This window comes from Neofelis nebulosa, chromosome 1, assembly GCF_028018385.1.
Source record: "Neofelis nebulosa isolate mNeoNeb1 chromosome 1, mNeoNeb1.pri, whole genome shotgun sequence".
Lineage (NCBI taxonomy): Eukaryota > Metazoa > Chordata > Mammalia > Carnivora > Felidae > Neofelis > Neofelis nebulosa.
This window is the reverse complement of record NC_080782.1, coordinates 181,268,073-181,280,133: the sequence shown is the minus strand read 5'-3', so window position 1 is coordinate 181,280,133 and position 12,061 is coordinate 181,268,073. Positions and strand designations below refer to the sequence as shown.

The 12,061-nt window shown below is 33.6% G+C and overlaps 1 long non-coding RNA gene across 4 annotated transcripts in view; it reads left to right on the top strand.

The window, feature by feature from the left end:
* Nucleotides 1-10,414: 10,414 nt before the first annotated feature.
* The window catches only part of LOC131483684 (uncharacterized), a 48,439-nt gene continuing 46,792 nt past the window's right edge, over nucleotides 10,415-12,061 (top strand). For all 4 annotated transcript variants that reach the window (XR_009247875.1, XR_009247877.1, XR_009247878.1 and 1 more), the window contains exon 1: nucleotides 10,415-10,558. This is a non-coding gene — a long non-coding RNA (uncharacterized LOC131483684). The remainder of the gene's footprint in view (nucleotides 10,559-12,061) is intronic.

The window sequence follows — 12,061 nt, the reverse complement described above, 5'->3', positions numbered from 1 at the left end:
AATTGTAATATACTGAAAATCTCTGTGTGTGTGTCTCTCTCATGTGCACCTGTATACATGCATAGTCTTCTCAAATAGTGCCAAATCTAAACAGAAAATATAAACAATTTTCCACTTGCCTCAACTCACAAGTTCACATAACTGTAATGGAGTTAGCATGGTCTCATTACTAGGCAGTACGGTGATGCTTCCCTTCCTTCATCCTCCCACCCTCCCTTTTTAAATGTGCTATTTCAGGTCTACCTGGAATAACAAATGAGCTAATGCTGACCCATATATCTCTTACAGCCTGCTACCTTAGCTACACTAAGACCAGGTGGAGGCTTTGAAATTACTTCTTATAAGTACTTGATTAAATTCTTAGCCAAGGGCCATTTTTCTCCCAAATCTCTCTATGGGGAAGAAATAGTCATTTTCTTCTTCCAGTTATAAGAGCTTTTCAAGAAGGAACAAGTGGTCTGTGATTTTGATTGCCGTGGAGAGGTCTTGTTGAGTAAGGACTTAGAAGAGACCATTGAATTTGTTAATTAGTAGGTCATTGGTGAATTGAGCTCTCAAAGACAGTAGTTTCAGCAAATTAGCAGGAGGAAGAATAACAGAGTTATTGTAAGCTGAGACGGAAAAAGGTAGTGGAGTAACAGTACTATTTTAAGAATTCGGACAGTGAATAAATTGAAAGAGAATGGAGATTGGGAAAATACTGATTTCAAAAGATAACATTATAAGTTTCATATTTAAGAATGTTTAGTATTCATAAATGATGAGACACTGTAGTATTTTTAAAGCCTGAACTTCTAGAAAAATATTATAAACAGAAGAAATTTGTATAGAAACCAACTTATCTTTGGGGATGGTTAGATAACCAGCATATTTTTTTTGGAAAGTGTGTACAAAGAATTTTGAATGTTGGCCTGATTTTTTTCTTAGGATTTGTTCATATTTCAAAACCATAACCAAACTTTTAGAACTGTCTGGGATGTCCCTTTACTCATAGTGTTTGAAGAAGTACTCCTTTAGTCTCTGTGAGTGTACTGGGGCAGCCCTGTAGAAGGGATCGAAAAATTGGAACTTTGCATCGTTCTGGCAATGTCCCAATAGCCTGAGAGCTAAGGTTTTTAAAAGAGCACTCCAAATTTCATAGAACGGGGAATCTATATTCATCTTATCTCTACCCTTGCTCCACTTCACATAACAAGAATTCCTTGTGGACAGACATGGAAACAAACTGGCAACTCAGGAGAGTTTCCTTTTCTCACATCAAGGATGCCACGTGAATTGGGCAGCAGGCATCCTGTCTCATCTCTTCAATGGTTTTGCACTAGACTTGAACCACTCCAAAACCTAGTTCATTGCTGAGGCCCTAAATCAATTATTCCTGCCTCTAAACAGGGCTGGTATGGGAAACCCAGCCATTGATCACTAGGGAGTGTGGGCTCCAGGGTCAGTGCCCTCAATCCCAGTCTTGCTCTGTTGCTTGCTAGGAAGCTACAGTCAAATCACCAAACTTATAGAATTTTAAGTCTCCTCATCTATGACATGGAGGTAATAGTGGTATCTTAGCCCATGGTTCTTCTGAATAATAAATAAGATCATATAAATGATACTCTTATATGATAAACACTTAATAAATTAAAAGCTATTAATATTATCTGTCCATGTATTTCACTATTTTCTATCTTCTATCTACATATATATTTTCCTAATGTTCAGCAAAATGTAGTTTATACTTGATCACTGATCAATTGTGAGTTCAATGATTGCTCAGATTACATGAAAAGCAAGTCCAAAAGTCTTTGGGCAAATCTACAGAAAAATTAGCCTGGCCACGATTAGTATTAACCAGTGAACACTGGAAAAACATACCTGTGCATGTAAAGTGCTACACATCATATTTATCATTCTAGTTCTATTTATCTGAACAAAAAGTATACAAGGTGAAACAATGATAAGAAACCAACAATACTATAGACTAAAAAATAAGACAGTTTTGTTTTTTTCAAAACAAGATTGTATGGATAGAATATTATTTATTATTACACTCCATAAAATGTCTGGAATTGCTTCTTAAGAAAAGGGTTGCATCATCAAAGATGACTGAAAAGCGGAGCTGTGCTCTTCCCACCTTTGGAAAGCACATCAGATTAAGTAATCTAAAAAAAATCTCTAAAAGGAACCTGTTCAATTTTATCTAATATTTGTGAAATCTCACAAATACTAATGTTTTGGACAATATACCCCATAAAATGCTGATGGAGTTTGAAATCACATTTTCTTATTCCATCTCTGACCAAACAGGCTGATCAATTTCTAAATGTACAAAACTTATACTCCTGCTGAAGTTCGGAAGGATGAAGTAAGGACTTGACTGTGCTAGCAAAGATAATGATAATGAAGAAAAGAACATAGAGAACAAAATCAGTCAAACTCTGCTTTGTGCAAGTCAGTGGTCAGACCTATGGGGAAAAGCCAGCTTGTTAGGAAGTCTAGTTTTTCATGGTTTTGTTTTACTTTTTTTTCTTTTTTTTTTTTTATAAAACACAAATTCTGCCATTCTGCCTCAAAAAATATTTCATTTTCTGTAAAATGTGTTTATACTTTTCACTTTTTCCACAATCTTTAAGAGAGATGGGTTAGGAGGCAACAAAGCCATCAGCTAGCTCGTAAAGCTATGAGTCCACAAACTTGGTGACACTCACCATCAGAGATGTCTCTATGCTGTGTTATTACACTATAATTTGATACTACTTTGTTGAAAAAGAAAAATAAATCCTTTGACTGTACTGTTTAGAAAACAGTATTTCAAGATAAAATCTCCTTTGATGTCTTATATTCTGTAGTGATTGAAACATTCACCAGACCCACTTTAAGCAAAAAGCTGTTGGTCATGGTCTGGCACCAATCACAACCTTGAACACCATATATGTTCTTTCATCATTATGGTTTTTGAGATTGAAAGAAATTTTGAAACTTCAAAAAATGTAGGTTAACTTTTATTTTCCTACTACTATATCATCCTGTAAAGGAGACTTTTATCCTCCAACAGAAGGTAAATATAGATAGTTCTCTTTTTAAAAAGTAAGAGAAATTGGTTTATTTGCACCATTATATTATTCACTTTTATTGATTTGTGGTAGTGTTAGCAACCTGAGTTTCAAAAACAAAAGGTATAAGTTTCCTATCTACTGAAATCTTACAGATTACTAAAAGAAACAGACTTTTTTTCCTAACTTTTTAATGTTTATTTATTTTTGAGAGACAGCACGAGCAGGTGAGGGGCAGAGAAAGGGAAATACAGAACCTGCAGTAGGTTCTAGGCTCTAAGCTGTCAGCACAGAGCCTGACTCAGGGCTCTAACCCACAACTGCAAGACCATGACCTGAGTCAAAGTTGGACACTTAACCAACTGAGTCACCCAGGAGCCCCAAGGAAACAGAATTTTAATCAAAATTAATTCCAGTGAAGCATGTGAAGTACCATAGTAGCAAAATGTGCCAAATGCCAAATATTGTGGTAGCACAAAGGTTGAAATTAGCCATCCCCCTTAGTGTGGAAGGGAGTAAAGGGTGGAGTAGACTGGGGTTGACCTAAGACAAGCTTCACAGAGTAGATCACTGAGATGGGGCTTAATGGATCAATAGGATTTCTAATTATGTAAGATTTGAAAGGCAGAAAATGACAGAATCATGTGTATCATATAGAAATTTCACAGTTGTTACCATATATATGCTAGGTACTATAACATAAACAATATTAAGTCTATAAATTAAAAATAACTTATAAATGAACTAGACCTAGTATGATACATAGATTTAAATCTTGAGAGTCTAGGTAGTTTGTTGAAACATAAACTCTGAGTACACAGAATCATTAATAGGTCTAGAATACTAAAGAAATAACTATTCTGATGGAAACATAAGCTTTGATAATGCTATATTTGAGGTGTCTGTGTGTATGCACATGGACTATCTAATGGAGGAATTAGATACATTGATTTAAATCTCAAAAGAGAGGTTTGGGTTGTAGAGAAAAATTTGGAAGAGATCATCTAATTTTTCATGAATAATTTTATATCTATTATAAGGAACACACCTTAATAGTTTTTAGGAAAATGTCTTTTGAACAGACAGGGTAACTCTTTGGAGTTGGTAGTCTACTAGGTGTAGGAAAAAAATTATTTTCTGTGTGCTCTGTACAACACAATCTTCAAGGTTGTTCAATGTTACTCTTTCCTTTCATTGGAACTATTTTACAACTCCATAACTTGTAAGTATCTGATAGCAGTGAAAAATAATTACTGGCAATAGATGTGTAAAATTCTGTCCAACAGTCTGTTCAAATGACTTTCATCTATCACCATGTAAACATCCTTTATTGTGTCTATTTTCACAGTCGTTTTGAAATTCCTGAACTGTAAGTACATCTGTTCTTTGGATTCTTTATTAAACTGGTTAAAACACCATCCTAATAATGAACTAAATACAATATTTAACACATTTTAATTTTTTAAGTTTTTTTTTTTCATTTTGAGAGAAGATTTAGAGGTAAATAAAGTGCTGATTTTAAATAATGGATTCCATTGGAGTTGGACAGAAAGAAGAAATGGGGATAATTTTGAATACAAAAAGGCATTCAAAACCAAATACAGAAGGTCTTCCAAGAATATTTACTTCCTCACAAGGTCAACAGAATGATATTCAAAAAATTTAGGCTAAGAATGTGATGATGGATTTTATCTTTTTTTTTTTTTCATTCTAGATGCTGAAAAAAAAATAAGCTTAATGATGGCAAGGTGATACATGGAAACTGATTAGGAATAATTAGAGAAAAAACATTACACAGATATTTATAAGAACAATCTTGAACATATAGTTCAATGTATATTTACTAAATAAATGAGTGAATGGAATGAGGAATCCAAAATAACTCCTCAAACTATGGATTATGCAACTGGGTGATAGCCAGTGCTATTTGGTGAAATAGGGTTTATCCTATGAGAAAATCTCAAATATGCTTAAATGTCGATAATACACAATAAAGAAAAAAATAGAGAAAAAAGTAGTAACAATCAATAACGTTCATCCAGAGAAAGTAGAAGAAAATAAATACAGAGCCTAGGGCTCTGTACAGTTAAGACACTGTATCCCTTTTCCCATGTGAAAGGAGGGAGAGAGTGTAAGGGTACAAGTTTATGTATTTAGGTTGGTGTATTTAGATGTGGAGAGTTAAAGGAGATGCAGGAGTTTCTGATGAAAAAAGGAAGTTTGCTGATTTCATTAACCACTCACATTCTGTAACTCACTAGAGAACATGGAATTGGGCTGGTTGCTTAGTATTTCTGAACTTTTTCCTGAAAAGTACAATGGTATAAAGTAGTGTTTCTCAAATTTTAGTTTTAGAAGACTCACCTGGATAACCTGTTGAGCCACAGATTCCAGAGAAGTTGGGTTTTGTTTTGTTTAACTGTTTTGTTTTGTTTTGTTTTGTTTTGTTTTGTTTTTAATCTGGGATGTGGCCTGAGAATATGCACTTTCTATCAGTTTACAAAAATAATTCAGGCCACAATTTGAGTTACACTTCTAAGGGTAATGTGATCTCACAGAGATAATGAGATACTGTATATAAACCTTACTTGGTATACAGGAGGCAATCAAGTATCAGTTGCTTTTCTCATCTCCATGAATATTTGCTTGTTGCTGACATCTGAACAGGTATAAAAGTATAAGGAACTGTTTTGTCATTGAGCTAAGTGTATTGTGTCTAAGTTGCTTCCCTACAAAAAGATCAGGATGTTTAAAAATATGTTCAAACAATAAAACTGCTAATACAGAATGTTTATAAATAACACTATAGGAATAACAGAGAACCATATATGCCATCATATATATGAGTCATAGATATATATGTATATGAGAATACATATATAGTCACTGTAACTGAGCATTCAATTTAGCTCTCAGTTTAGGTACAAATAAAACTATAATGGTTTTATATAACTTTTGTTGTGTAATAAAAGAAAAAATCAATTCCTCAGGATAATTAGTATTATTTTTTAGAAATGACTTTTAAAAGGAATTTATCACTTGGGACCTTATTCAATGAATATTGAACAAAACAATAGACAATACAGTTAAAGGTACTTTTGTAGTTAAATAGAGATTTAATAGTCATATAAAGTGGTGAAAATTGAATTTAACTTGGGCTCTGTGCGCCCAAAGATTAGTGATGGTAAAAAACATCTCCTCCCACACTTTTGTGTTCCAAAAAGAGCTAACCTCAAAAGAACCACCCTTCTCCATATAACTTACTGTCCATGGACTCTCATGAGTTCAAAGATAACTCCCTTGTTTATCTGTCTGTATAAAACTCTAGGTCCCCTCTTTTTCTTTGAGGGCTTCCCCTTTAAAGGGCATTCTTCCTGTGCAATAAAGCTGAATAAAATCATCCTCTTAATCAGTCTTTCACATTATCTTGATGCTGCGTAGGTATTGGGAGGATAACATGAAAGTATTTTTTTCTTTTCAAGGTCTCAACCTTACTCACTTGGCTAACTTCTTTTTTTCCCTATTAAAGAAAGTTTAGAAAATAGGTCAGACAGCTAATTCCCATTACTTTTTTTTTAAGTTTGATTTTTATACATATATTTTGTGAGTCTTAAGGCTTTAAGCTTTCCCAAGTCTTGATGTTTTTATCTGTACATACTTAGTGTTCTAAAACAGAATTGCAAAGTGATTTTTGTAAAGGTGAAAGGATAATGAGGTAAAATTGAAGAAAGGAAAAAGAAAAAGAGTAAAAAGATAGCTTCAGGTTTTTGTTCTCTACAGGTCTTTAGTCTTGACTTGCTATTTTTTTTTTTCAAAATCTTCCATGTAAGAGCTAAATATTTTGTGGTGGCCATTTCCATAGAAAAGAGATCATTGTGACACTTATATTTGCATATTCTGGCTTACTGTCTGTACTGCCTGTCCTTTTCTGGTGATAATGTACCAAGAAGTTCCACTTTTAACATTTAAAAATTTGGGTGTTGGCACTTTCTGTCCTTAGGTTTAATTTTCAATTCCCTTCCTTAGACATTGTCCAACTTACATATTTCAAACACTTTTCTTTGCTTCAGAAAATAACAAAGATTTTCTTCACTCTATTTTCCTTCAAATCTGAAACTAACTGAGCTACTCTACTAAACAAAGGCACTATTCTATTAACATGAGAAACACTTCAACCTATAGTCCTTTCTGGAATTCTACTCAGGTGTCTTGATCAGGATCTCCTCAGACTCAATCCTGAACAGTCTCCATGCTATCTCCCTATTCAGGCTCCTATCTAAGTACTAAATATTTGATAAATCATACATAAAATTGTACATAGCAACCATGTAAGCTAAGAGAATGTGACACTCATACAAGATGAACTATTCCACTTATTTACTGATACAGAAATTAAATTGTCACCAACACATAAAACTGGTTGGTATAGATGTCAGAACTTTTGTTTTTATGTCCTATATTTACTATTAATCATTAACACTCTTATTCTCTTAACTTGTTCCATGACAGCAGGTTTATTTCTTATAATACTTGGTGAATTATATTTGCTGAGATCAATGGAGATATGGCCTCTGTTTCATCTTAACACAAAGTCATTCTTTATTTGGCATAGTAACTATAGTTATTGAAGTGATCCTTAAACAGCATTGAAACAAACAAATAATATACTATCTTTTGAAATATTGTTTCTATTCATAAAGTAGATCTCAAAAATAACATTCTCATATTGTTTAATTATATTATGAATGATTATGCAGAAAAAAAGAGACACAAATTTTAGCAAAATATTTCAAATCAAGCATTTACAACACTGCATGTAAATATCCTCATGAAAATTGCTATATTTCATATAAACTTTTCGTTAAAATGCTAGAAGAAATGTGAAAATATTTCCTCCATTCTAACTGCAGGCATTTTTTATTAGCCACTTTACCATAAACAGATGTTCATTTTAGATCTGATATTTATTTGTGAAGTTGATAACAAGTAGAAATTACTCTTGGGTAGGGTTGTCTGGGTGGCTCCATCAGTTAAGCTTCTGACTTCGGCTCAGGTCATGATCTCAGAGTGCCTGAGTTCGAGCCCTGTGTAGGGCTCTGTGATGACGGATCAGAGCCTGGACCCTGCTTTGGATTGTGTCTCTGTCCCTCCCCCCACTCACGCTCTGTCTCTCTCTTTCCAAAGTAAATAAACATTTAAAAAAACTAAAAAATAGAAATTATTCTTGGGTAAAATACATCATCATTTTACAAATTTTTTAGTTAAGTTTGAGTTTATCACATCTTGATGTTCACACTGATGCAGGAAGAAGCATTTGAAACATCAGATAGTTGCCAGTTATAAGCAACTAAAATGTGAATATTTAGTAAAGTTAAATTAGATGCTTGTGCTGAGAATTTATTGTTCAAGGTGTTCATAGTTAATCTCCTTAGAAAGTATTATTTAGGCTGCTAAAGATTTAAATAAATAAGATATGTAATTAGTAACATGTCCTGGAGCAAAGGAAGACTATTGAGACTAGAAATCTGTCATTAGGGAACTCTGTTTATTGAAAGGCTTATTAGTAACCTTAATTTTAGAACTGAAGAATTTTTAAAAAAAGACCAAGATTATTAAAACAGAGCACAGTATGTAAAAATATAAACAGTCCCTCTTATTTTACCTGAAATGAAGAATAATTTTCTCCATATATAACTTAGTTTAGATTTCATGTAGCTAATTACTGACTACAGAAAAAATAGTAAAAATGAAGTTCTCAATAAATTTTGGAAAACAATCATCAGTTGTTTATTGAATCTAGGGAATTATCTGGTAGTCACGAATGCATATTCCTTTTGACCAGAAATCCACTTTTCCTACAGAAACATAAGGAACAGTTACTAAACATCTTGCAATATCGTCTGTGATAATAAAAACAGGAAATGCTCCTAGCACCCATCTCTAGGGTGATTGTTAGATAAAATATATTATGTCTATGTTATAAAACACTTAGAGGTATTTCAGAAGAATGATACAGATCTATATGTACTAAAATGGAAATGAGACTGTGAGGATTTAACTGGAAAAAACCACAAATAATAGAAATGCTATATTCAATATTTACATTAAAAACAAGTTGTGTGTGTACATATATGTGTGGTGTGATTATAGATCTCTAACTCAAGTGTCCAAAAATGTAACTTTTAAAATCTTCTCTGTAATCCAATTTAATCTTTAAATTGTCAGTTGGTGGAAATTTAATCTCAATGAATTTAGGAGTTTATCAGTCAATTTAGCCTAACCTTGGTCTCCCCAGAGGTTCCATGTAATCCTGGGATCTTCCATAGTGCTAAGGCATTGGTGAAGAGTGAACATATAATCCTTGTTCCTTAGAATCTATTCATGATGGTATCTGCTAAGATTTATTCATCATTTATTTATTTGATCATCTGTTGTCACCACACACAGTTGGAATTTATGGTTCCCTTGACTGTGAGAGCAATGCTCTTATGAATAAACAACTTTTGAGTAAGAAAATTTGGAGATGCTTAGGTAGCAAAGTTAATTGTGGAGGATGTGTCCAGGTAATCACTCTTCTCCCAGAATTAAGGAACAAAAGCAGAGTAGTGGTGAAATACAAAATTACTCTTTTGGGGGCACTTGGGTGGCTCAGTTGGTTAAGCGTCAGACTTTGGCTCGGGTCATGATCTCATGTTTCCTGAATTCTAGCCCTGCATTGGGTTCTGTGCTGATGGCTCAAAGCCTGGAGCCTGCTTAGGATGCCTTGTCTCCCTCTCTGTCTGCCCCTCCCCCGCACACACTCTGTCTCTCTCTGTCTCTCTCTCTCTCAAAAATCATCATTAAAAAAATTTTTAATTATGCTTTTCTTCACTAATTAACATCAACCAAAACTAGTTCAAGCCAACATGGGTTCAGGTTAGAAATACAGTCAATTACAACTAAATTTACTACTGATAAACTCTTTGTAATGAATATACTTTTTAACATAAGGCAGTATTTTATTTTATTTTTGTTTTCATTTGATAGTTCAATAGAAAATGTGAAAGGAATTATTTCAAAGCATTTGCCAAATTTAAGTGGGAGCTGGAAATTCCAACAGAAAGTAACTGATAATGGGCTAAGAAGCTGAGCACAAATTTTGGCTTTCACAGATTATGGGCTGCCGAGACAAAAATTAAAGAACATTCCAACCAGAATAAATAATAGAAAAACTGGGTAGTCCAGTATCTACTAAAACATAAATATATAACTAAATATTTTTAATTATCAAATCCAAGATGTTTTCTCTGCCAAATTATACACATACGCATATTTCTTTCCCCCTTGGCTTTATGAGGTCAGCAAATTCTTGATTCCAAAATCTGATAAGGATATCAAGAGAATGAGAATCAGCAGACAACCTCTATCATAATCATAGATGAAAAATCCTAACCAATATATTAGCAAACTGAATCAAGCTATATGTGAAAAGAATAATTTAAGTGTCGTGACCAAGTGAAGTTTAATTACAAGAGAAGGTAAGAGTTACAAAACTTTAACTCAAAACATAAAGAGAAAATGAAAAAAAGATTATCTCAAGAGGTACAGACAACTAATGTGATATAATTTAACATTCACTGGTGATAAAATCTGTTAGCAAACTAGATTAAAACAAAGTTAGGGTGCTTTTTTTAAAATAAACGGGAGGTGTATGTATATCAGGAGCCAGAAACCTTGGGACCCTCACAGAATTCTGCTTCCTACATGTAACTATCAAAAATTGTCAGCATTCAATATATTCAACGGTAGGGTTTTTTCCCTAAGAATGGAAACAAAATGTCCATTCTCACAACTTGTCTTTAAAACTAACTCTTATCCAATGCAATAATGCAAGACTAAGAAATGGAGAACACAAAGATTAAAGAGGAAAAGATGAAAATGTCATTTTTCCAGACTCAAGATACTATACATAAAAATTTCAAAATAATCTGCCCAAAACAATTGGTATCAATAATTGAATTTATGAAGTGTGATGAATGAATTCAAATGAAGCTCAATATATCATTAAAATAATTTAAAATTGGGGCACCTGGGTAGCTCAGTTGGTTGAGTGTCTGACTTTGGCTCAGGTCATGATCGCATAGCTCATGAGTTTGAGCCCCATGACAGGCTGGGGTCTGTGCTGACAGCTCAGAGCCTGGAGCCTGCTTCAAGTTCTGTGTCTCCCTCTCTCTCTGCCCCTCCCCCACTCACGCTCTGTCTCTATCTCTCAAAAATAAATAAACTTTAAAAAAATAATAATAATTCAAAATGAAATTAATAAATGAGACCATTCACCATACCCTCAAGAAACTTCAATACCTAGAAATAAACCTAATGAACATTGTTCAAACATTCCACTTAGAAAACTACAAAATACACAAAATGAATGAAGCATAAATGCTTTCACTATACATGTTCATGAATTGGAATACTGAATGTTTATAGGTGTCAATTCTCCCAAAATTTCTCTATAGATTGAAGGCATTCTCAAAATCACAGAATTTTGTTTTGTTTTGTTTTGTTTTGGAATATGGCAAGTACATTCTACAGTTCATATGGGGCGCCTGGGTGGCTCAGTCGGTTAAGTGTCCGACTTCAGCTCAGGTCACGATTTCATGGCTTGTGAGTTCCAGCTCTGCATTGGGCTTTGTGCTGACAACTCAGAGCCTAGAGCCTCTTCAGATTCTGTGTCTTTCTCTCTCTCTCTCTGCCCCTCCCCTGCTCACACTCTGTCTCTCTCTGTCTCTCAAAAATAAATAAATATAAAAAAATTAAAGTTCATATGGAAATCTAAATATTTTGAAATCCAAGAAGCTATAGCATCAACAATGAAGCCGATGGAAAATTGGCACTTGAGAAAAAAGAATATGTAAAATATCCTTGAGACATTAAAAAGTTACTCAAACTTGTGAGCCATCAGGAAAATCCAATTTAAATCCCAATGGTAAACATGCCAACAGAAATTAATAAAATTCAGAAACCTAACAAATAACAAATTG